The following is a 24,859-nucleotide window of genomic DNA, read 5'->3' as shown; positions in this document are numbered from 1 at the left end:
ATGGTGTGATGCTTTGTGAGAGAAGACAAATGGCGTCATGGTGTCATCATGATCCTTGAAATCTTTGGCCTAAAGGCAGCACATGGTACTTGCTGTGCAACAGTGTTTTTTCAGAGGGGGAGTTTGCCTTCCAGTGTAGTTAACATACGACACATTGCACAGAACACCAAGTGGGTGGTATTGCCTTTACTGCTATGTTGGATGGAAACGAGCGGCAACCTCCGAGGCTGAAAAATGAAGTGCCAAAAAATGCTGTTCCTTGAATGACCACTTGAGGCTGGCTCCAAAAGCAGTCAGTCTCCTTAGAGCCTCATATTAAAGTGCCCAACTACATGTTGAAGTTATGGTTAATTCTCACATAATTCACTCATTTGAATTATATTAAGACTTAAAGTTATGTAAATTTATGGGCATGGCTGCTTTGAGTGACAGCTAGCAGCTAGGTTTCATCAACCACGCTTCACCTCTTTGCCCATTCTTAGATTAGCTGGGAGTTTAGCGGAGTCAGGCATTGCCAAGACGGCGACAGCCAGAGCCACTGACACTGAGCTTACATACTTTACTTCAGTATTTCCATTTCCTTCTCTTAAAATATTGCACTTTTTTCACTCTACAAGATTTGTTAAATACCTTTAACCATTAGTTAGGTTGCAGATTCAGATCAATAATTCATAATATAATCAACAAAGAAATGATGATTTATTATTATTGGTTAATTTCACCTGGGGGGATATGCACCAGCGACCCAATAGTATAAAGTATTTTAAATTAGCTCCAGCTTGACCAGTTGCAACATTAAAATGCTGACCACATTAATGCATGAATAATTAAAATCCCACAGTATAATGTATATGATTCTGAAATGGGCCATTTTGCAGAATGAGTACTATTACTTTTTCTACTTCATATTTTTAATACTTTTGTGTTTTTACTTTGAATATTTTAAATGCAGGACTTTCTACACTGTGGTATTGCAATTTTCCCTGAAGTAAAAGATCGTAGTACGTCTTCCACCACAGCTGGATGGCATGTTTTGTGTGTGCCCTTTGCAACCTTAATATCCTGTTAGATCCAGATTACAGTCCACTGTGGGGTGAGTCAGTCAGTTGAAATGATTGTAATTAGCTGTTGTTTCCCTGTTTTTCAAGACAGTGCTTGGAAGTTTTATTTGCAAATTCGTCCATCTTACATTTCAGCTGCTTCCCATTTCCTGCATCCCTACTGATTCCCCATTCATGCAAGACAAAGGGAGTAAAAAATAAGAATAAAATAGTGCCCTATACTTGTCTTTGGCTATTCCACTACCAAAAGGTCTTGTAAGTTTCGCAAGTGCCCACGACAGCAGTTTTGTTTTCTTTATTGTTTGCTCAGGATGCTGGACTGATGAAAAAACGCAGCCTGCATGATCCAATAGCAGCACACTCACCCTTGGCAGCCATGTGTGCAGTCGGAGTGTGCTGGCAGCGCCTGCAGTAATGACTTAATATCAGTCCACCCACGGCAGAGCAGATGAGAACACAGGTGTGCAGATTGTCCCCTGTCACATGGCACTGCAGGGCCCACACACGCCATTCTCCATTAGTCAACCCACTGCCGGGCCATTAATATATACACTGACATTAACACATAGTACAGTATATATATTTACCATGTTTATGTGTTTTCCTTCCTACAGTGATGGTAAGGGTCACTTCAGGAGCCTTGAGTGGCTGTTTTTCATATGAGGCATGTGCAGCACGTTGCCACTCAGGCGCAGAAACATGTCACAAAATCGCACCATCAGGAGAAGACATGCACTGTACCTTTCTTTATCTTTCTCTCCTGCTTGCTTTCACACTCCCTCCTTCTGTCTCTCTCTCACTCGCCCACACTCTCTCATGTGCCTACATAACCACATTGTCTAGCGCAAACACAGCAGGGGAGAGGAGAGGGGAAACGGTGATGACTAGTGATGGGAATGTGCCTGTTCGAAGCCACCCCAGCTGCCCCGAACACGGCAGACGGACCCAGCTGCTATCACGGCCGCGCATGCCCGGCTCTGTCAGCAGGTCAGGGTGCTTCACTGGCTACACTTTGTTCTTCCTCACTAACTGTGGCAGCATTTTGTGCTTTAAGACCGAGCCAAATTTAACTTCATTTCAGGTCTGCTCTGGTCTCCCGCCGCCTGAAACCCAAGTCAACAAAATGCTGTTATATTTTTGTAATTGGCTCCAATGGAAGCACGAAATAAGTGTTTAAAGAATCTGGTGCACAGATCACAGTATGCTGCTGTATATCAAAGATACGACACAGGTGAAATCATTTTAGTCCAATATAACTCTCTTCTTATTGGAGTAGTTTTGGCCATTGTTTCTTTCACACCACGATAGACAGCATGTTCCCAGAGCAGTTACTTTGGTGATTACGGTGTTACCATAAGTGGTAGAACAGACAGCCAAATCTATTATAATAGGTCTTAAGTTTTAATAAAGTCGAATTATCCTCTAACACCCTTCATCTGACACAGCCACGGCACACGGCAGGTGAGAGATGTGAAGTTAAGACACAGGCAAACACTTTTTCGCGACAATCTGAACAGCATATTTTGCGTGATATAAATTCACTGAAGTCATACAAGTGAGAATAGAACAACAGAACCTCAACAAGCTGATCTGAGTAGCTGGTATAAGCCAAGCAATTATACCCTGTAACATATGACTCAGAACCAAAACGGCATCATAACATGGATGTGTCATTTGGGTAATTATTCAGCTGAGAGTGTCGTCCTCCTGGGAAATAAATGTAAAGAGCTCTCTATATGTTTTTTTTTTTTTTTTTACATTTCTCCTACACTAGAGCTCCTGGAAGCAGTTACAGCATGTTGGTCTCAGCTGACAGTTCGAAGAAAACACATCAAGGCTGTTTGACTCGCAGCTGGACACCTAAACACTTGCTGTGTTTGAGAGAAAAAGAAAAAAAACAATCTTGCCATGTGCTTCTGCTTCACAGCTGAAAAACATATTTCTATAGATGAGGGTAGAGTAGGAATGCATGATGAAATTTTTATGGATACAACCAAGAAGATTGTAAGAGTAACATTGAAAAGCAATGGTTATTGATTTGAGGGGTGCACCATAGTTTTCTCATTCGCGAGCATCATAATCACTTCATTGAAAGCATTCAAAGCAAAATGTAATGATATTAGTTTAATCAAAACAGTAAAACAATAACTGCAAAGTAATATAGAGCAGCTCAAGGCAATATGTTGACATCACACATGTCTGCTTGAGGAGGAGCAAAAAGGTCAGCTCTAATAAGCAACATAAATGCTTAATTACCAGATTTGAAAAAGATTTATGCAGAGCTATTGAATTTTCAGCATGTGTTTGAAGTCATTTGCACTATCAAGATGATCTCCTCAGCAGCAAATTTAGCCCATAATAAGCAGTGACTCAGCCAAGGAGCTCAACATCTTCAAAGCAGTAGATGTACAGTTCCTATTTATTTTAAGGTGGATGAGTTTGAGTAAAGGATTGCAAAATCCAGAGCAGAAACATTATTTGTCACCATTAAGACTTAATGCTGGCAACTGTTATAACTGGTTACCATGATGCCTCACAAGGGCTGTTAAAACCGATGAAACACGACAAAAAAGTGACTCAAGTTTGAAAACTGTTAATCAGTTAAGAAGTTATATGATACAACTGCAGTATTGTGTCTATTTTGTAATGAAGAGGAACAGTTCTAATGGAAACAAATGCACTGGTGTGTTTCCGAGAACTGATCCTCTTATTTCACATTTTAACCACAGCTGATGATATTTATGACGAAAAATTAATAGAAATTGATAGAAAAAGATGCTTTGAGGTCATTTTTAATAATTTAATTCCCAGTGAGATTTACTGTATTAGTGCACTGATGTCATATCCCTAATATCGGTATCCGCATCGGCCTCAAAAATCAAGAATCGGTCAGGCTCTATTTCGGGTGATGAAAACCTTATTTGCTTGGGAGACTACAGTCATTTTCACAACATGAAACACCAACTAGTCTTCGCTGTGTCAGTTCTCCTCTCCATACAGTAGATTTTGTATCAAGTATTTACTTCATACAGGGTTTTCTTTCATCACTCACAAAAAGAAGTACGCAAAGGTAAACACGTTATTTTCCCGCAACATAGCTTCAAAGGAGTGCCATCCATGACAAGCTCAAAGAACAGGGCCCTGTTCTTTGAGCTTGTCCAAACACGTTTGACTGAACACAAGGAGCTGACTTATTTATTGTTTCTTTTCTTTCTTTTTTTTTTTTTTATATTTTCCTTGTACAGTAAGTGTATGTGTAGGTGTGTGTGCATCTGTGTGTATTTTGGTGTGTGTGCAGCTAGAAATGAGGATCCTACTGAATGCTGCTGCAGCCTTTGTGTTGCCATGTTGCCCATTTGGTTTTCAGACTAAATAGATTGTTCTGTCTCTGTGTGAGTCGTAAGCTTGTACTTAAAAAAAGAAAAATAAAATGTTTACTGAGTTAAGTTCAAGATGTACTTTAAAAACAGGGGACACAGGAGCAGAGTACTGTATGTAATTTGCAAACTAAGTGTCGATTGAATAAACCTCTTCATAGTACACGTGTCACATTTTGATGTTTTGATGAATTTTGTGTTGATTATTTGATTGAAGGTTGATCACTGGTTAACTCCTCCCGTGTTGAGTATGAACAATCATTACTGTGTGTTCCCTATTTTGGTAAATACACAATGCAGCTTTATAAATTTTCAAATTGCTATTATAGAAGTAATGATAACCTTATGACATGTCCAGTACCTTGCAGCTTCACCAATAGCCAACTCGTATCATACATAGGAAAGCTGAGTGGATTGTGGGTGTAGAATTCGAGATGAGCTTGAAATATGAAAGACTGTGGAGTTCATTGTTGTGCAAGTTACACATTCAGAAATAGTACTGGATCAATAAAAAATAGGTACTTCTTGATGAAGTATGAAAAGCCACCGAAGTGCATGTTACCTTGTCTTCAGAATGTTGGAAAAATAACATTCCAGAGTTCTTTTGGAAGAAAGGCTTTTTATAATTACAGTCACCTGAAGTGAGCTAAGAAATTCTGGAAATTCAGGTCGCATTTGCAATACAGTTACTTTGGAGATATGCTTAGACTTCTTTAATTCATGCATAGAGTAAGAACATGAAAAAGTGGAGTGTCCAATGCATGTGGAGTCATAAAATATACATTGATCCTTCAACAGTGACAGCAGTCTAGTCCTTGGAAACGTTCAGAAAACAGGGTGCTGCAGGGTGGTTATATTCTGTGCCAACTTTACAACTTTAGCAAAGAACAAACAGGAGATCTAGGGCAGTCTGATCGCTTGGCGTTAACACATACAGATTTTGCTCATTTCACAAGAATTTCAGCACCTTCATTACTTAATAGTACTAACACATGATTAAAATAACATTCACAAACAAGACTTAAGCAATGATAAACATTGTAGTCTTTTATGTTTCCATGAAAGTTCTAAGGATTCTGTTTCATTCAGTGTTTATTACCATTTTCCTTCTATAGCTGGAGGGTATCAGTCATCTTTTCCACTGAGCCTAGATTGTGTCTATGAAAAAGCCCGTTGTTAGAGGGGTTCTCTGGAGCCACCATTTAGTGATAGTTTTTGCGCTTGCAGCTATAAAGATCTTTCAAAGATGCGTATCAGTATTACATAGAAATTAAAAAAGTGACATCAATCCAGTCCAAATCCAATCCAATCTATGCAATTAAACATTTTTCCGGGCAGGCTTAGATGTATGGACAAGGCCAGTGGGTCTATGGTCATGGTCCAGTGCTAATCCACACTCCCTGCAGCAAGGGTACTGGGACCCAGCTAAGTTCAATTTTTTCTTGGCAGATCTAGAAAAAAAAAAAAAAAAAAAGGAAGAATCAAGTTTGTAGGAAGGAATTAGAGGAGGTGCACCGGGTCTACCCAGCCAACCCTGCCTCCTAGACGTTACTTTTACTTTCATTTGCAACAGCAAATATGTTTTTGACGTGACGTGTAATGTTGGCAAGATTACTTTTTAATGAATGTAATTAAAACTCTGAATATTTCCTGACGATGGCAATATTAAAAAAACGGGTTTTTGTTCCAGTTTCCAAACTATAGAGGAGGCAGATAACAAAACACTTGTTCTGTGTGAGTCATGAGTCACTTTAGATGGCGCCGACAAACTACCTTCAGTGTTTCATGGTCTGTGTTTGAAAACTTGCTTTAAACCTCCATCTTTGCCTTTGTCTCTATATTTCCTTTGTTTCCCTTTCCATCATGTGGAACACATCCCTGTACTTTGAAGACAGGAATCTTATCTTTTTTGAAGGAAAATAATTGAGACGGTCTGTTTTCTCAGGGTGTAATAAGATTGACTCAGATGACACACCCGCTTCATCAGACTAATTGCCCTTTCTCGCAACTGTGCCACGGAGGGATTTGGAAGAACCCATGGGACATCCAAGACAAGCAATCTGCTCATCCCTGTATCCCCTGTCTCTTTAATATCCCTTCTTATAAAAACACTGGTCTGGCTTAATTGACTTGGCCCCATCCAGAGTAGCTCTTCCATATTACTGAAACCTAAGCTGCTTGTGAGTGTCATGAGGCAAGCCAGCAAGGCCCGGGGAGAAAATATTCTGCGACAGCTCCTTTCCCCTGAGCCTTTATTGTTCTTCCAACAGCACCATTTTCTGAGAATGGAACATTTGGATGATTAAAGGGATTTGGTGGCGCGCTGTGTCATGTTCCTGTAATCTCCCAGATGATGGATTAGGGGTCTGCCCTGTCATACTCCCCTAATCTGGCCCCCATGACGTATGTTTGTGAGTCCCGGTTGCTGTGACACCCACGCCGCCTTTCCAGAGGCCTCTGCTGGTTGGAGGAGCAGCAGTCGTGATTTGACCCAGTCAGCCAGATTCTTGAATACAATAGCATCGCATGAGCGGCTTACAGGCAGTGAATGCCTGGCACATATCTCACTGCATTCCTGAACTATAGCTGTCATAGAGCGATTGTTAAATATCTTCTTTTTTTTTCTCTCTTATATTTTATCCATATATCACTTTTCATCTTTTGACATCAGAAAAAAAGAGGGGTGGTGATAGATGGACCAAGATAATTACTATTCAGAATATTTTTAAACCCAAGGGAGTGTCACACTTTGCAGCTGTCATAATGCGCATTCTTACCTGACACCAATGATTTGGCTGGATTGTCTCACGGGACTTTGAGTATGATAAAGTGGAATGATTTTGAAATTAATAAGGTGAAATAGATAGATGTGAGCCTTGGCCTTTGCCTTTTAAGTGGCTGTCATCATTTTTTGAAAGGCTTCATAAGGAGAAAGAAAGAGAGGGAGTGTGAGAGAGAAATAGAAAAGGGACAGAGGGGATGAAGCAGGAGAATAGCTTTCCACTACCGCCGCCCCTAACAATAGCCCTGTCATCCACCTCCAAAGAGCAGATGCCCAGGTTCCCGGTGGCACCTCCAGAGAGAATGTCAGGCGAGAAATAAATCTCCTAGCCAATTTATGTGAGGAAGGTGAACTTTTTACTAGCTTTCCATGGTAAAGGCAAGAAGAGAAAATCACTGACAGCTCTGAGTGGAGATTTTCTTTCTTGTTTCCTAGTTGACATGGCATTTTTATTCATTGGACCTCCAGAATGCACTCTTGTGCAACATGGGGGGTGAAAGAGAGTCAAAAACAGTCCATGTGAAACTCCCCAGACAGCACAATGGTAAAAAGTGAGAAATGTTTCTTTTTCCAAGAGAGCCCTGCTGATCACTTGGCTTTTTTTTTTTTTTTTTTTCTTTTGTGCAGCAAGATCCCATTAGAGGCAAGCTGTAAATACTCATGCGAGGGGCAGAAAGAGCACATTGCATTACCTATTTGCTGAACAAACATGTGACCCGCACACTCTTTTTTTTTTTTTTTCATTACAAGCATCTGCAGTACATGTATTGTGGCATTTACCTCAAGCTAGCAAAGTAAAAAAGAAAATTCAATGGCATACTGAAGCACATAAAATTAGCTGTAATGGTCTATTTTTGTCTGGCTTTTTTTCCCTAGAAAATGGAGCCATGATCTTATCAAATGTGATCCTGAAAAACTGTAAAACACACATTTGGTTCCTGCAGCAGTCACTGCCTTATTCATGGGTGCACTTTAAAAAAACACTGTAACACGAGAAAAAAGTGCTTGGGAATCAGTGCACGTGTGCACATATTGATGTCCCATTTCATGCCAAACAAAGCGGTTAATACCCTTGAAAAGAAGTGAGAAGAGAACCAAAAACCCTGCACGTGTAATTTACAGGATGAGAGAGGAGAGGAAAAGGTTACAGAAGTGCAGTATGCATTTACATAACAGTGCCACCTCAGAAATGCCATGCTGTGGAGGACACCCACAATGCTACTCTGCCAGAGCAAAATCCACTGAAACAAGACTCAAAGTCTACAGTCGCGCAGGCTGACCTCTGAGGCTGTGAATGCTAACATGCTGACAATGACAATGCTAACAAGCTGATGTTTAGCAAGTATAATGTCTTAAATGTGTATGATAGTTTAGCATATTAACGTGCAAACACAAAGTACAGCTGAGGGTGATGGGGATACTATCAGTTTTGCAGGTGAGCAAATCTTCATAAACCAAAGTACAGACTTGATGATAGCATTAAATGAAAACATAAAGGATCCATTCCCTGACAATTCAGTTACAATTACAACTGATCCTGAGGGGGACCTGAATGTCTGTAGCAAATGTCATGCCCATCCATCCAACAGTGTTCTAGACGTTTCACTCAAAACCGCAAATGTTAACGTCACGGTGAGGAAAAGACAGGAGAGTCATTAGGCGTAATCCTCTTGGGACCATGAATGTCAGTGCAACATTTCCTGAAAATTCATCCAATAGTTTGCTGTGATATTTCAATCTGTATCAAAGTGGTCAACTGCTAGAGAGACTGACATCACAGAGACATGCTGCCAACGTGTTGAAAAATAAGAGATTTACCTGTCACTGTCACTCAAAAAACTAAGATGCCTCAGATTCAGTGAGCGAAAGGTTCGATTTTAAACATAGATGGGTGCACTCCCAAAAGTATATCAGTGCTCATATTGAGCGTCGCGATTGTACCACATTATGACAGCAGTAATTAAAAAAAGAAGACAAAGGCTCTCCTCAGACTGTGACCTTTACAGCGTTTTTAAAAAGTTTCCATCACATAATAAAAGAAGCCCAGACAATTGAGACAGTAAGTGTAATTAGTTAATAAGCAGCCTGATGCCAAGTCCCATCAGTAAAAGTGAAACATGATGTAAAAGATGCATTTTGGAGATGCTCTGGCATTTAGTTAAGAAGTAAGAAGAAACTGAGGCTGGTAAAGTTTTGAAGAAATCTTAAATTTTTTCAAACTTTTCTCCAATGTCCCACGCTTTTTTTATGAATTGGACCCATATGTGTGTGTGCTGCTATTTTAGTGTGTATCTCTGTGTTTCCTGTGGTATAACCCAAGCTGACAGCCTTGTATTCTACCGGAGGGGTTCACACTACAGAGGTCAGCGACTGCTTTCACTTGTTTCGGTGATGATGAGATTTTGCACTTAAGAGCACAACTCTCAGGTCTCACCGGGCAGTACAGTGAAGATACTACATAGCTGTCGCGAGAAATGTTAATTAGGGAAAACATGCTTCCCCATCTACCTCGGTGATGACTCAGTGACAGTCAAGGCTGCAGTAGCAATGCAGTGAAGAAAAGAAAAAGCTGTTGTGCCCAATTTCTTTACAATAAACAGTTTAAACAATTTTTTCTTCATGATTTCAATTAAACTCGATGTGAGCCTTTTTTGGCCTTATTGCCACGGACAAAAGTCAAAAATAATCCAGAAAAAATCATTAATCTTTGTGACACTTGCAGAGTTCAAGTGGAAAGCTGGTGCGGAGGAGGTCTTACTCACATCCATCCTCTTCCATCTGTCCTGCTTGGTGAACTCTCCGGGCCCCAAGGGGGTCTGCCCGCTAGCGTGGCACACACTTGGTGCAGGGAGCTGCAGTGCCGGCTAGTTGCTGGGCAGAGTTCACATCTATTTCTGTCTTGTGTGGCGCATTTTGGGGTGGCTCCTTCTCAGCAGGATGTCAGCCATACCTATAAGGGTGTACAGGAATGTAACAGAAGCTGCCAAGGCGAGACCAGAAAAAGTCTGTTCTTCTGTTTTAATGATCCAGGCCCTATAAACAGACACATCACCTGCACTGTCTTGGCACAAGGAAGCTCATTAGTATGTGCATAAAACATAAGGTGGCAGGGAGATGTACAAATGGTATGCTGTCCCTCCATCCGAGCCGGCGTTATTATGTGCATATCATTCCTTTCTGTGTGAATATATTCAATGTATCGTGTTCAAATGTATGTGAACCTACTTACTACTTACTTACTTACTTCTCACCTTGTGATGCTGTCCATGTGAAACTGGTTAGGTTTTCCCTTCATCTGTTGAACAGCATGGCAGCATGTTAACAGTGAGGCAGAGGTGCTTGGGATGCCTTGATATGGCTTACACTGTGTGCCTGGATGACAGGGTTATTCTCTCTCACTCTGCCTTTTCTCTTTCATATTTCCAAAGTGCAGCATCCATGGAATTCACTGTTATTATCCTTTGAACACTGGAGGACCATTATCGACCAAGAACATTAGACGTACTGTGTAGCAAATTTGCTGTCTGCTGCATGATGAGCTCCGCTTCTTCTTCTTCTTTTTTTTTTTTTTTTTACAACAAGCCCTCATACCTAAATGATACCATAGGTTGTTTGTTGATGTCTTCCAAAACTGCCCACAAACGTGCTTTGGTTCAGTTTCAGCCGCTAAAACTGTTTGGTTAAGGTTAGAGAAAGCTTGTGTTCATGGTCAAAAGAAACCAACCTTGACTGCTGGTAGGAGACCAGTAGGGGATGGGATGTGAAAACCAGTTGCTGGTGTCAACATCAGACAAAATGTGCAGGCAACTATCCTTGCTATCTGTGTTTCAATTCATCCTAATGATGTTTCATGTGGTTGAGGTCCAGTGCTCTGCATAAGTCATTCAAGGTCTTGCACATCAAACTCATTTTATCATATTTAAACAGGAAATTGACTTTCCCAACCTGCTGCTGCAATGCAAAAGTACACATAGTGCATGTGTTTTGTCATTTGGGTGAGCCAGCCCTTTATTATGGGACCTATCCACAGGCTTATTTCTTCTGATGTTGCCTCATTTGCTCGTGTGCTTGCACAACGCTGCAACCATGAAATTCAGAGTCAGTATCCATCGAACACGGGAGGAATATTACAGACTAAGCACATCAGACGTAACAAATTTGCTGCGTGCTGCATCTCCAGTTCTGCTTTCTTCAGCTCACTATTTTGATAACGGTATCACGTTAGTCTCCAGGTTGCATCCCGCATCACTAAGTGTATTGTTTGTATGTGGGGGCATTGTTACAGTCATACTGTTGGTAATCATTGCTTTTCAGCCAGTGTATTTGTGAGTGTTGTTGTGATGTGCTCATCTGTGAATGAACGCCTGTTTGATTCTCTATTTTGTAGCCCCCACGCATGTGTATACATGTGTAAGTGTGCGTGTCCACTGTGGGATCGTGCTCTCCTCTGGACATGCCAAGGGGTGGCTTGGGTGATAGGATACACTGCTGCTGTCGGCCATCCTTCTGAGATAATGTCATAATGGGGGGGGACAGCTGGCAGCTTTGTTTCCTGTCGGCACAAATTTTCTACTACATCAATAATGAGTGCCACAGCCCAGCCATGAGCGCTGCAGCTCAGTCGGCGCATGACTGTATTCTCATGTGTCCTCTCGTTCTCTCCTCTTTCTCCTTCTCCCTGCATTTCCTTCCTCGCTCACTCTTTTTTACCTTTCCCAATTTATCTTTATTCCAGCCCCTTCACTCTTCTTTTTTTCCCCTCGCCATCTCCATTCTCATTTGTATGTGTTACTCTGCATATCAATCTTTTCCTCCTACACAAATGTGTTTGTCCTCATTCTTATTCATATTTCCAGTTGCCTTTACATGCTAAATGAAGCATAAAAGCAAGTGAGGTTCACTGTATCTCAGAAAATGAATACAGTTCCGATATTAAAAGTGGTTTTAAGGACTGCTGTCGAAAATGTGATATTTCAGGACACATACAAGTGTAATTCACAGATGATATGACCTATGTGTATGTGCTGAACTAAACAGAGCCTCTTTAGCTTAAGTGGAAAACACAGCAAAATGGAGATTACTAACAACTGAATACTAACGATACTAGAAAGCCTTTCACAAAATGATCAACTTTTGTTGGAATTTTAATTTTGTTGCTTTTGGCACGCTTGCAATTTTCTTGGCTTTCTAATATAATTTTGCTTGATTTTCTACAGTCTTGTGAAATATGTGCTGCATAATAAAATACCAATAAAAACCTGATTCCTTTTTAAGGTGCTGTATAACAGTCAATGAGAGTTCTGCTCTCAAAGCTTTGTATAAATACAGGCTATGGAAATGACAGGAAAGTAAAATGGGGGTGGGGGGGGTGAATGTGACTGCTGACATGTTAGAGCATTGGGGACCAATGGGTGGCATGACAACGTGACACTTAAATGCAGTTCAGGATTTCATGAAGACGCAGCAAAGCTCAGTGATATGTCATGGTAGCTGTCTTTCAGAGAGCAGGAACAAAACACAGCAGAAAGTCAGAGTGCAGTGGCTTTTTTATAGGGAGCTCCCCATATCTCAGCGTAACCACCAGGAAGTACATTTTTCTACATCGAGTGCTCGAAATGCTATTTCATGGGCAGGTGACAGCTACAGTCGCTTGGAAAATAGCAAAATGGGGAACTGAATTTTATTAAATTTCTATTTTTAAGACCACAACTGAGACAAGAATTAGGAAAACTGCAGACACTTCTGGAGTGAAATGTTTCTGGAGGAGTTATGGAGTTTCCTGAGGGGCAGATAGCTTTTCTTGCTAAAGTGACCACTAGCTGCTGCTGACTTTAGCTGCCTTTAGCTAGTTAGTTCCGTTAGCTGTGCAGCTAGCAATCCTATTAGCTGACTGCATGGACAGGGAGCTATCCATCACAACTTTTAAAATTTGATCCAGTTTCACCTAAATCAATGAATGAAGTGATGAAATTGTGTGTTTTTGTACAATTATCAGTGAGACCACTTGTATAGAATCTATTATTTTTTCAACCCAATTTCTTTACAATAAACTCATCACCAATAGACGTATCTTGCCGTGTGGCTCTCTGTACTACAAATATAATTATGTGGTCTCAAAACATGTTTTTTTTTTCCCTCTCTTTGGCGACTCAGAGGCTCTGTATTTATCAGTTTTACATCAACATACCATTGCTGATACAATTTCATCCTTAATCTTCCTCTGGAAAAATGCTCTCTGTGTAACCTTTCAGCTTAAATCCCTGTGATTAAATATGAACTTTGACACACAGAGACATGAACATGATAACAGTCAAATCTACAATTATGCACCAATCAGCAGACGGAAGCCTGCTTCCACTTATTGCATGGCTAGAAACGCTGCATTCCAATTTAATGTTAGAACCACTCAGGAATTCTTCAACCTTCAACATGATGATGACATATACCATCTCACCCTTTTCATTTAGGTTGTGTTGATGCATTGCAGAATTGAGACATTATTATATTTATAATGTGTCATTTACCCGAGGTTTAGATATCCCAACTGACTGCACGACTAAAGGAACATGAAAGTAGATAATGATAATATATTGTGATCCCAAACTGAGGCACTTTGTTGCCATTGTCACAAATTCATTTTATAGTGATATGTATCCATATGTGGCATGCCTGTCAGCCAATTTGGTCCAGACTGGAATATTTCAACAATTATTCAATGGATTGTACTAAGATATTGTACAGACATTCATTTTCCCCAGAGAGTGAATCCAGATGATCCCCTGACTTTGCCACTAGCGGCACAAGCAGGTCGCCGTTGATGGCTTTGACTGAAATATCTCAACAAGGGATTGCCATATAATTTGGCTTTTTGTTGCTCAATTCTTTAATCAATTCTTCTTTAGTGTTTTCTGTAGAATAGGTTATACTCCTTGGAGTAATTGTGATTTATTCCTATTTTATGATCTTTGGCTGTTTTGCATTTTCCTGGTCTTAAAATGTTTTAATCTTAATATGTCTCTGTAAAGCACTTTGTAAATTGGCTTTAAAAAGCACTCTATTTAACTAAAACTCATTAGAATTTAGCCACCAAAGCTGCATTATCACTGCTTTGGTTTCCTTGTACCAGGACTGACGAATGAATCTGTTTTTAACTTGAGAGACAAATCACTCCTTCCAAATGCAAGAGTGTCAAAAGGAAATGTAAAGAGCTATCACATAAGCCTGCAAGCTGCCCTTCTGCTGTAATTAAGCTAACAACTGTTTGAATAGCATAGACCATGAGGGCTGGATCAAACTGTTGGCTGCAGTTTCCCAGCATAAACTTGCTAGTATTCCGCCGCTAGCTGTGCTGCTAGCTTTGTTGTTGCAGATTGTGGGGGGACTTTGAAAATGTTAACACACAGTGCAGAGCAGGAGAGGGAGCCAGCCAAAACCTTGCTGTAACCAATGGTGGAATTATCTAGAGTCAAACATCTGGTGAGTTAGGCTATAGTAAGGCTGCCAATATATTTGACTGATGTTTTCCTTTCATTCAATATTGGGTACCAGGTCATGTGGTCCCCTGCTGATAGGATGGAGATCCTTGCCTGACCACAGTTAGGACAAAGTGTGAAGATCTGCAGCAGCATTTGATGGTTTTATGCATTTAATTTATTTATCTCACTTTTGAAGTCAGCAGCCGTGCCCAGGCTTCCACTAATCCTTGAATATGTGAAACTGGCCATCATTTTCACATGTTTTTACTGTACTATTAGCATTCACTGAATTTAAGAATTGCCTGTGGGGCATGAATTTTTGCCATTTTATTGCGCAGCTATGTTGAATTTTCTGTCTGGTTGATATTTCGGTTAATGGTCTCATTGCATAAAAACCATAAAACCAACAGATAGCTGTACACATGTAATGTACTGCTTATACTGTAGTGTTGGATAAGTTTTATGTTTATCTCATATTCAGAACATAAGACCTTTGTCTTATCATGATCAGACAATTATAAGATGTCTTTTAAGGCCATTTGACCTACTGCTGAAGTGTACTGGTTCTCATCTGAACTGCCTCTCTGAGCAAAAACACAAAGCCGAATCATTGTGCAAAAACGCAGACCTGATGCCTCATATTAAATTCAGCAAACCCTAGCTGTAGAAGCACGCCGCAGAGAAATTTGAACATTTACACGACTTGCTATGCATAAACAGTGTAATAATGACAGCTACTCCAGGGTGCCACATTCTGTGATTTCAAACAGCATTTCACAGCCACAAATGAGACAAATCATCGCAGTAACATGGCAGTGAAAACCCTCTTAACAATTTTGCATATTTTTTGAAGACACTCAACATGAACATATTGTTTTTGTCATCTGTTTTGCAAGAACCTGCTGTTTCCAGTCCGACTGCCATTTAAGTAAATTTTAAAAAAGAAAGCTAATAAGCGGCTGTTGCTATCCTGTGTTTGGGTGAAATGTGTGGCGCTGGGTTGATTTCTACAGGTTCTAAAATAATCCGTTGTTCCTGAGATGCTAGCTAAAATACTTAGCATTAAGAAATGAGAAATTGACATGGAAACAGTCGTCTTAATGCACAGGACATGACCACACAATCAGACCACTTAGCAAGCAAGTCAGAGTAAGGTGATTCCTGGCTCCCTCTCCTCCCTGTAATTCAGTTACCACTAGGCTGTCATTTAGTTCAGCCAGACTGACAGGGCTTTAAAAGTAAGGAAGAAACTGCAATTACCCTGGGAGAAAGGCAGTAAAAAAGCAGAAGTCATCAGGCCACTTTCATGTCTATACTAGCGCACAGGAAGTGCAGGAATGGATCCATGTTACACATCAGGCTGAAGAAAGCGTCCTCTTTTCATTTTTTTCCCCCCTCTGCGTCTAGCACAATGTGTTGTATTTTGAGGTGTTTAGATGTGATAAGAGTCTTGTAACATCATCAGTAGACCTGCATGTCATGTACATCAGTGTGCTACATATCAAGAACAGCCGACATCTGGCATTTGATAAGGAGCCGATTCTTATACAGAGATATGTCTACCTGAAGACGTAAATCGGACACATTCTGCAGAGCCTGTGATATTTTTTTGGAGCAGATTTGTCTTTGGAGCCTTCACATCACAGACTGGACCTTTCTAACTTCTTACTGTCTATCTGTGTTTCACTTCAATCCGTCTTTTATTTATATCAGTGTTTAATCCACAGTGGCAAGATATACCACTGCAAGATAAGTTGCGGCGTTCACTCTAAGTACCCGATTAACGCACTTTGTGGAAGAAAAAAACAAACCCATTCATGTGAGTACTCAGTTAAACTGCAGCATGCAAACACCATAAACACCCTGCTCAAAATCAGAAGAATTTACCCTCTACAGTACCCGATGTCTTTGATGACTGATGAGGACAAAATGCTGGTAAATCACCTCAAATAAACACACTCCTTATTACTTCAGATCTTGCCTCATAATAGTCCATTTTTCTTCGTCAGTATCAAAAGAAATCAGGCTTACTTTGTTGCCTGTTAGCAGCAACAATGCCAAAGTAATTCTGAATTTTTCTTCGTTTTCATGGGAACAGTCTACATGTATAGTGTGTATCACATGCAAATTGGTGGCATTACTCAGCAGACTAACCTATCCTAATGAAGCAATGTACAGTATGATAGCTAAGACAGGCAGTGATGATGTCATAAGCCTGTAAATAAAGGGAGTGAGGAGAAAAAATTATAGCAATAATTACCATATTTCCGCAAATAGCCATACAGACACGGGCTGTTGTGTAATTACCCAGACAAAGAGTTTTACTATGTTAACTTGTGCTCGAATTGCAACTAGGACAGAAACAAGAACAGGCATGAATCTAAAACCAAATTACCCTCAGATCATCCCATACAGATGTAACAACACGAAAAGGAATAACACTGGAACTTTCATTAGCCTGTGAGAGATAACAAACTGTTCAGACAAGGACATCCAAATTCACTCTATTAAAATCTGACAGGGTCTCAATAGAGTATGAATTTCAGTATTAGTATTACAGTGCAGTATGACCATGTCCTAAGACAGCTGTGACTGTATAAATGAATATCTTTATTTCTCTAATATCCAAAAACAACAGAATTTGTCTGTGATACCATTGCAGAATGACTCCCTGTCACCTTTCACCATCCATGGTCCATGACTAGTGCCCACAGATCTGCACTGCACAAGAATATGGAGGATGTAATCTAGTAGTTAGTTGGTCCTTTTTTTTTTTTTTTTAATTTAAATATGAAGTATATGAATCTAATTCTGGACGACAAAAGGCTGAATATCTATTTGTCGGTTGGGCTGAATGAGCGATTGATTGTCAAATTTGCAAAGACAGCAAAAACCAGTCAGTTGTGCCCTGGCAAGCTGACTGTCACTATCAGCCAGATGGACTCTGGACTGCTAGTTTGGGCTGACACTTGACTTGGCTGGGAGCATTGTGGTAAAATGCCTACAAGCTACAGCTCCACTATTTGTTGTTTCCCAGCACAAAAGACGTTTTTAAAGACATGACATCTAGCAAAGTGTTTTTACTGGAGTCACTATTGAATCTGACGCTTCTTAACAACATGTCTGTTGTTGTCTGCAGTCTGCCAGCTCATTACTCAGCTAGTCACTGGAGGACAGGCCTGTCAGGTTCGTCCCGACATTTCTTTGAGCCGAGAAAATTAAATCATGACAACGATTTACCTCAGATGAAACATCCGCAACGTTTTCAACTTGAAACTGGCTTGCGGAAGCGTTTGAGAAAAGTGTTGAGGAGGATCTGAGGTGGAATGTAATGAAAAATGCGGTGTAATGTAAGGACATGATTTAAAATGTAATAAACTATGAATTAAGACCAAATTCTTGTCTTGTTGCAAGCTAAGTGTCCAGAGTCATCCTACAGCTGCTTCACACTAAGCCATTGCTCTTCATTGGGAAGATGCACTGTGAGGCAGCTGCAGGGAGTTTGATTTTCCATTAACAGAACACACTGCAAAGGATCCACCATCAGCAGCTCTTTGGACCTGTGCATTATGTTTAATAAGGTTATTCATTAGTTTCTCAGCAATTAGGTGGCCCATGGTTCTGATTGCGCATGGAAATGACACGAGCCATCTGATTCCTATAATAGCTTAAGGATGGAGTTAGATTTCATCTTCCATAGTTTTGATCAGTTTGAATCCATTTTCCTTTAAACAAAAAGAGACTAATGAGGGTGATGGAATGAACACATACTTCCACTGCAGCTCGTTTGTACAACCTCAACTAAACAAGGGAAGGAATGGGGTGGCATAGGCAGGTACAGATGAGGGAACGAGAGAAATGAGATGAGGTAACACAACAACTCAGAAGCACAGGAGGGAGGCGAGAGACAGTGACTGGGAGCCTGACAGTGCATGGAAACATATCGCTGTAGGCTTGGACAGACTGCCGGTCAAAGTGCACCAGACTGGGGTATTTTGCTGTTAAAAAATTCTGTCAGGTTTGGATCCCCCCTGGACCACCCTATTCTGGTTGTGTAACCTCATCTGTTAACAGAAATGCTCTGAAATCCTGCAGTGGCCCTGCCTAAAACTCCTCAGGTGGTGCAAGAGTCATTTTATGGTTTGGAACTGAGAGTGTAACTGTAATATTAAAAAGTGATGCTGAACTAAGAGGGCAATCACTCAGACTGAATTTTAAATAGGAGATCTTTGATTCGCTGACAACAGAATAGCTGAGGTTTTTGTTTCCATTGACACTCGGTTCATATTGTGTATTGGTGTGAGATGCATTAGGCCATTCATTTTTCAAACAAGATTCTTATTATGCAGTCAGAGAAGTAGTCGCTTATCCCAGCAGGCATTGGGTAAACGGCAAGGAATGAGTAATGTGCAGATTTTTTTATGCCTTCACATATACTTGGTGCTTTAACAATATGTTGTGTTGTTGAATTGAAACATTTTCTTTGACCAGTGTTGTACTGCAGATCTTATGGTGTCCAGCAGACCTTGTCAAAGCATTGTTAGACAATCTTTGTTGCTTATTGTTGCATTGAAATATTAATTTGCTCACATTTTTATGTTCCTGAAAAGATGCTAAAAACAGCACAAAATGTGATCATTTACTCCTAAAACACGAGCCAGTAACGCCTGTGAATGTGTGTCTGTGTTTGTGTATGAGCATGAAATGCACCATTACTGATAGTGTGTGTATGTGATATGTGTCTGTACAGGACGTGTGTTGGTGTTTTTGTGTGGCTTGCGCCGTCTGTGTGTTTAAGTGTGTGTGAGGGAGAGTGGGTGGGCGGATCGCAAGGAGGAGGGGGTGCTGATAGAGGCGCTGTAATAATTTCACTAAAGGCAATTTGAATATTGTTGCTCCATTACAATAGCAATCACCAAGAGCCACCTGATGAAATATTTATCAGGGATTTGAGGATTCAGGCGGTTTTAATTACCATTTGCGAAACAGGCATCTCGCAAGGTTTACTATGGTGCCATCAGTCCTGCCATTCAGCGTTTGCTTGTCTCTGTTTACAGCGACATGTTTTGCTCTGTTTTCAGTCTGCATTAGGAGTAGAGGAATACAGTAAACTAACATAACATTAAGTCATCAGTCTGTCTACAAAGCCAAATGTTTGGTTTTCCTTCATTTATAGTTGCTTATAATACTGCATATTATAGTACAACAGGCATATGCATAAGTCCAGAGATTGGCTATGACTATTGGATTAAACTAATATTCAGACTACAGATAGACATCTAAATTCAGATTTCTTGACTATCTTTATTAGGGCCAATTTGCTATGAATTCTCTGTACTGTATATTAACACTGAAACAAAACAAAGGAAAAAACAGTCAAACATGTCAAGCTGCTCAGCTCTGTTCACCCTAGCAGAAAACGTTTGTCCTCTGGCAGTTACAAGAATATTTTACTGTGAAACTTCAGTGAAGAGAGCAACACAATACAGTCATTCAATAAAACTGCCTTTAGCACATGCAGACCTGTGGCAGAGCGGAGGTGCTGTGGCTTCCTGATGGGGCAGGGCTCAGTTCTGGTAAAGTCATCAGTCAGGCTCACAATGACGCTGGTGAATTGATGCATATTTACAACACGTTACAAATTAGTCCATCTCTATTTTTGTCAAACTGTCTAACTTGCATTAGACTAATCGAAGAGCAAATTTAAGACTGGCCCAACACTACAGAACCAGTCTAAAATCTCTTTGTGAAACCAGCTTCAGTTTGTTACATAAGTTTGTCTCCAAGGGCTTTACAATCTTGAGCATCTGACACCATTAATCCTTCGACCCTGTTTTCAGAAAAAACAAAACCTCTACAGAAGAAGCCATCTTCCATGACAAACATGCAGCAGGTGTCACATAGAGAGTGGGCAGAAGCAGCAGTTGAATTACAGTAGAGAGACACACTCAGCTATATACTGCAGGACCTTTGTGGTAGAAATGGTGCAAGGTACTAGAAATACAGAATGACTATTACACTTTTCAGCCACACAATACAAGATAGCAACACTACAAAATAAACACCAACAACTGTGGGTCAAGCGAGAGATCAAAGATGAAGGGGGTGACAAGATGTAAAGTGTGTTGGTAGATGATTGATGGGATACAATAAAGACTATCTGATTCTATTCCAACATCATTTAGATGATGCTGCAATGCAGTAAATTCAATACCAAATGATAAATCCAAGAGAGGTAGAAAAATAGACACAGGTGGATTTATATTCTGAGGTGGAGAATTACATTCCTTGTATCAAAGTAAATGAAGAAGGGTGGAACAGGCTCCAGACTGCACTTCTTGTCAAACAATGGTAAGGTGATCAAAGAGGTTATTTGCCATAAATTCTCTGCATTCCAGATGAATAGCTTTCTTAGCGCTGCCGAGTTTAGTGCCATTTGCATAGCCTCTTATTGAAATTCAGACTGGAGATGTTCTCGCCTCAAAGGAACTGTCTGGTCAAGGTTTCTCAGTGAATAGGTTCTCTCTTGAGGGATTTGCTCTGCCACGAGTGTATGCAAAACTGTACCCCCAGGGGCTGCCTGCAACGACCTGGATTTTCCCGCGATTACTTAAGCCCTATGGCTAATTACCTTTTCAGATGAAAACATACGCCTCCTCATTAATTCAACACTCCACAATCTATCATAATTACTGCCAAATAAGTTGTTGTTATCGCTTTAATTTAAATTAGTGGCTGTGATTCTGTCTCAAAAGAATTTTCATGTTCTATGTGCGCACAGTCGATATATTTTATTTTTTATTTTTTTTCTCCCAGACATGAGCTCTCTCTACATGAAAGCCTATAGCAGTAGCTTGTAAGTTATCATTACAAATAAATTATATACCTTCACCAGTACAATCATTATATAGTAGCTGCAATGTATCTGAATGTCTCATCAGAAGCCTGTCAGTCATACAAGTATAATCCAACTTGCACCACTCAATAGCATCAGCAATTGTTGGTTCAAATAAATGTTTTTTATTTTGAAAATCTTTTTTCTTGAGATTGAGGATCAGTACCATACATATTATATAACAGAACAGCACAGGTACACATGCAGTGCCTCCTTGTGTGTGTCTTAGTAACGCAAATCTACAGAGACCCAGGAGCAAGTGAGAAGCATTTTGCCAAGCAGTAAACAAACTGGTATTTCACACATTTCATTAGGAGACGGAAAGTGTTCATTTCAAGAAATGCAACTGTGGTGAACTATTAAAAAAAGTTATGGGGGGGCAAAAACTTCTGTTCCTGATCTTATCTCAGCTTTTAAAACAGTCCGACAAGGGGAAAAAATATGAGAAGAGCCAAGGGAGAGTGGCAGAAATGACTAACCACAAAAGCCACATGCTGTTTCGAGATGCTTTGCGTTGTTTGTTTGTATCAGTAAATATCTAGCTTTGTTAAAAGGCCATCTGTGTCCAAATGCTGTTGAGGCGGTGCATGATGAGTCAGGATGGGAAGCAGATAGAAAGTCTGCATATCAGTTCTGGCCGCGGCCCAGCTCCCTTTGACATGTCTTATTAGTCGGGTCTTTAAAAGCCTCGGCCTGCCTTCCCAGGCACACTCCTCCCCAATATCCCTGATTAAAGTGCGACTGACGTTTCCAGTGTAGAGCCAAGTTGGCCGCACAGCGTTTATGTTGGGTCATGCTCATTACTCAGACACACTGCCAGTGCCGCCACGACTGGAAGCAGCACATAATGCAAGACATCGCCAGCCAAGAGATTTGGGAACTTTGAATTCAATATAGGACAGCAGAAATGAAACTACAAATTGTTCTCCTTTGACACAACCCGTCATTCTGCCTTCATTTGGGCACTCGGCAACGGGTGCAGGTGATTTATTGTATAAGTGGAGCTGGAGGCAATTTAAATTTGTTTGTTAAGCCATTAAATAACATCAGCATGCCCTAACATTGATCATTTGCATGTATATGGATAACATAAAAATAAAAGGACATATATGGTTTTAGGTGTGCAAGGTCACTGTGTAAAGCACCACCCACATGTAATGTCACTGATAGGTATTCAGATTAAGTTTGGATTAAAAATTACTGTGCTGTTTCACTTTGCAGTGGCAAGTAATAAATGAAACACCCCTAATTCATTTAGTCATTATGATGATTATAAGAAAGCTTTTTTTCCCCTAAATTTGTCTGCAGGAACACAGTAAATATTATCATGCTGAATGTAGCCTGAGAGGTAAAGCCCAGGGCAGTAAAAGTCCTAACCCCCTTGGCTCAGATGATTGCTTTAGTATTCATTTAGCTGATTAATCAGTTGACAGATAATAAATCTACAATGCAAAACAAAATAATGCCGAAAAGTTGCTGCTCCCAGCTTCTCCAATGTGAGAATTTGCTGATTTTTTTGCTGCTTTATATCAAGATGACTATCTTTGGGTTTTGAACTGTTGAACAAAAGAAGCTGTTTGAAGACGTGAAGCTGTCAGACATTGTGATGGCATTTGTCCACAGTTTTCTGACATTTAGGAGTAAACAAGTGATGGCGACAAATAATGAACAACGATAATAATCAGGAGTTGCAGCCTTAATCTGCACTGACAGAAGTGAGACAACGTGAGGCTCAGAAACAAACCTTTCCAGCAGTGAGCGCATACTGTACACCGCAAGCTTTCTGTCTCATTTCCGTTGTTCCACAGATTCTCAGCCCCCGCCTTCATTAGTTGTGGTAATTGCATGTTGTGCTGGATGTGTGTGTGAGTGTGTGTGTATGTGTGAAAGCAAACCGGGCAGAGGAACGTGTTGAGCATTGAGTAACATTTCATGGCCCATTTGCTGTGGTCTGCAGAAGCTCCTTTACTGTACATACCGTAGAGTGGGAGGAGGTTGTGAAGAGCCGACAGTGGGCATTCATTGGTGCGTGAAGGGGGCCTCGATCCTGCTCTCTCCTTCTCTGTCTTTCCCCTGTTTTCTCACTCACTTTTCCTCACTTTAAAGCAGGTTTCCGAATTGAGTCCTGCATGTATTTGTTAGGGTGTATCTATCTGTGTGTGTGTGTGTGTGTGTGTGTGTGTGTGTGTGTGTGTGTTGTGCTAGAGACCTGTAATCAAGAGTCACTGCACATAAAGGGACCTCCAGTCATTAAGGAATTAGTGGGAGGCTAACGGCTTGTTTAGAGAATCAATTAGTTTAAAATGTGGACATGTGGGCTCATTTTCACACTGAGCACTACGAGGGAATGTCAAGGTTGTACATTCTGCCTCTGAAGTTAACTGACCCTTTATGACTCCACTAGTACAGTCCTGGGAGGCCTCTTTCATCCCAGTCAATGGGAGCTGGTCTTAAAGGCACAGTAAAACAGCCATCAGGGCATCTTTAGCTTCTATAATGTGACAAATTTCCAGGTCAAATGGAACATAATGGCAGGGCATAGTTTCAGAAAAGATTTGATCAGGCTTGATTTGACCGCTTGAAAGTGGGCGTTATTTAGTTGGCAGGGACAAGTGATTCCTTGGTATTTTCTTCCTTTAATTTATCTTAAAAGAGGATGTTCTTGTGAGGAAATGCTGATTTCCCGACGCCAACAGTCTTACATGGAGCCTTCGATTATGTTAATTACCACAGATGCTAAAACGTAGGCAGATGTGTGCTACTACACACGCATAAGTCTATTACACACACTTACCCATGCAGCTGGGAAGTCCTCCTCTCGGGATGTGCTGTCTGAAAACAAACTGATGGTGTTTAGCTTCACACCCTCTCAGACACATCCATGCACACTGCTCTGCTGAAAACCTGACTGGTGGGCTCCGTGTCATTGATGCCCGCCTAGCAACATCTGTGCTGACTACCCCCGCATGCTGGAGCAGCGTACATTTGAAAGACAACACTCGCCCACGCGGGGATGCACAGTCACGCACAAACACACGTGCGAACAACCACATGCACGGGCAGCCCCGCACGTGCACACGCACAGTTTGCAGAGGGCACATGATTATGGTTTAGCTGTTTCAATTAATGGAGGGTTTTTAGACTTAATTTGTAGGTTTATGATTCATACTTGGTTCAGCACATAACAAACCGCTGATGAACGAGAGATGTCTGTATGTGCATAGCCCCCTGTGGACTGATTAATACATCTACTGTATGTACATATTTAC

The 24,859-nt window shown here is 40.7% G+C and overlaps 1 protein-coding gene across 2 annotated transcripts in view; it reads left to right on the top strand.

Moving 5' to 3' along the window:
- Positions 1 to 24,859, top strand: part of LOC139348591 (leucine-rich repeat transmembrane neuronal protein 4) — a 103,428-nt gene that overhangs the window by 64,766 nt on the left and 13,803 nt on the right. The window lies entirely within an intron of this gene.

This window comes from Chaetodon trifascialis, chromosome 20 (assembly GCF_039877785.1).
Source record: "Chaetodon trifascialis isolate fChaTrf1 chromosome 20, fChaTrf1.hap1, whole genome shotgun sequence".
Classification (NCBI taxonomy): Eukaryota; Metazoa; Chordata; class Actinopteri; order Chaetodontiformes; family Chaetodontidae; genus Chaetodon; species Chaetodon trifascialis.
The sequence above is the reverse complement of the archived record's forward strand: the minus strand, read 5'-3'. Positions and strand labels throughout refer to the sequence as shown.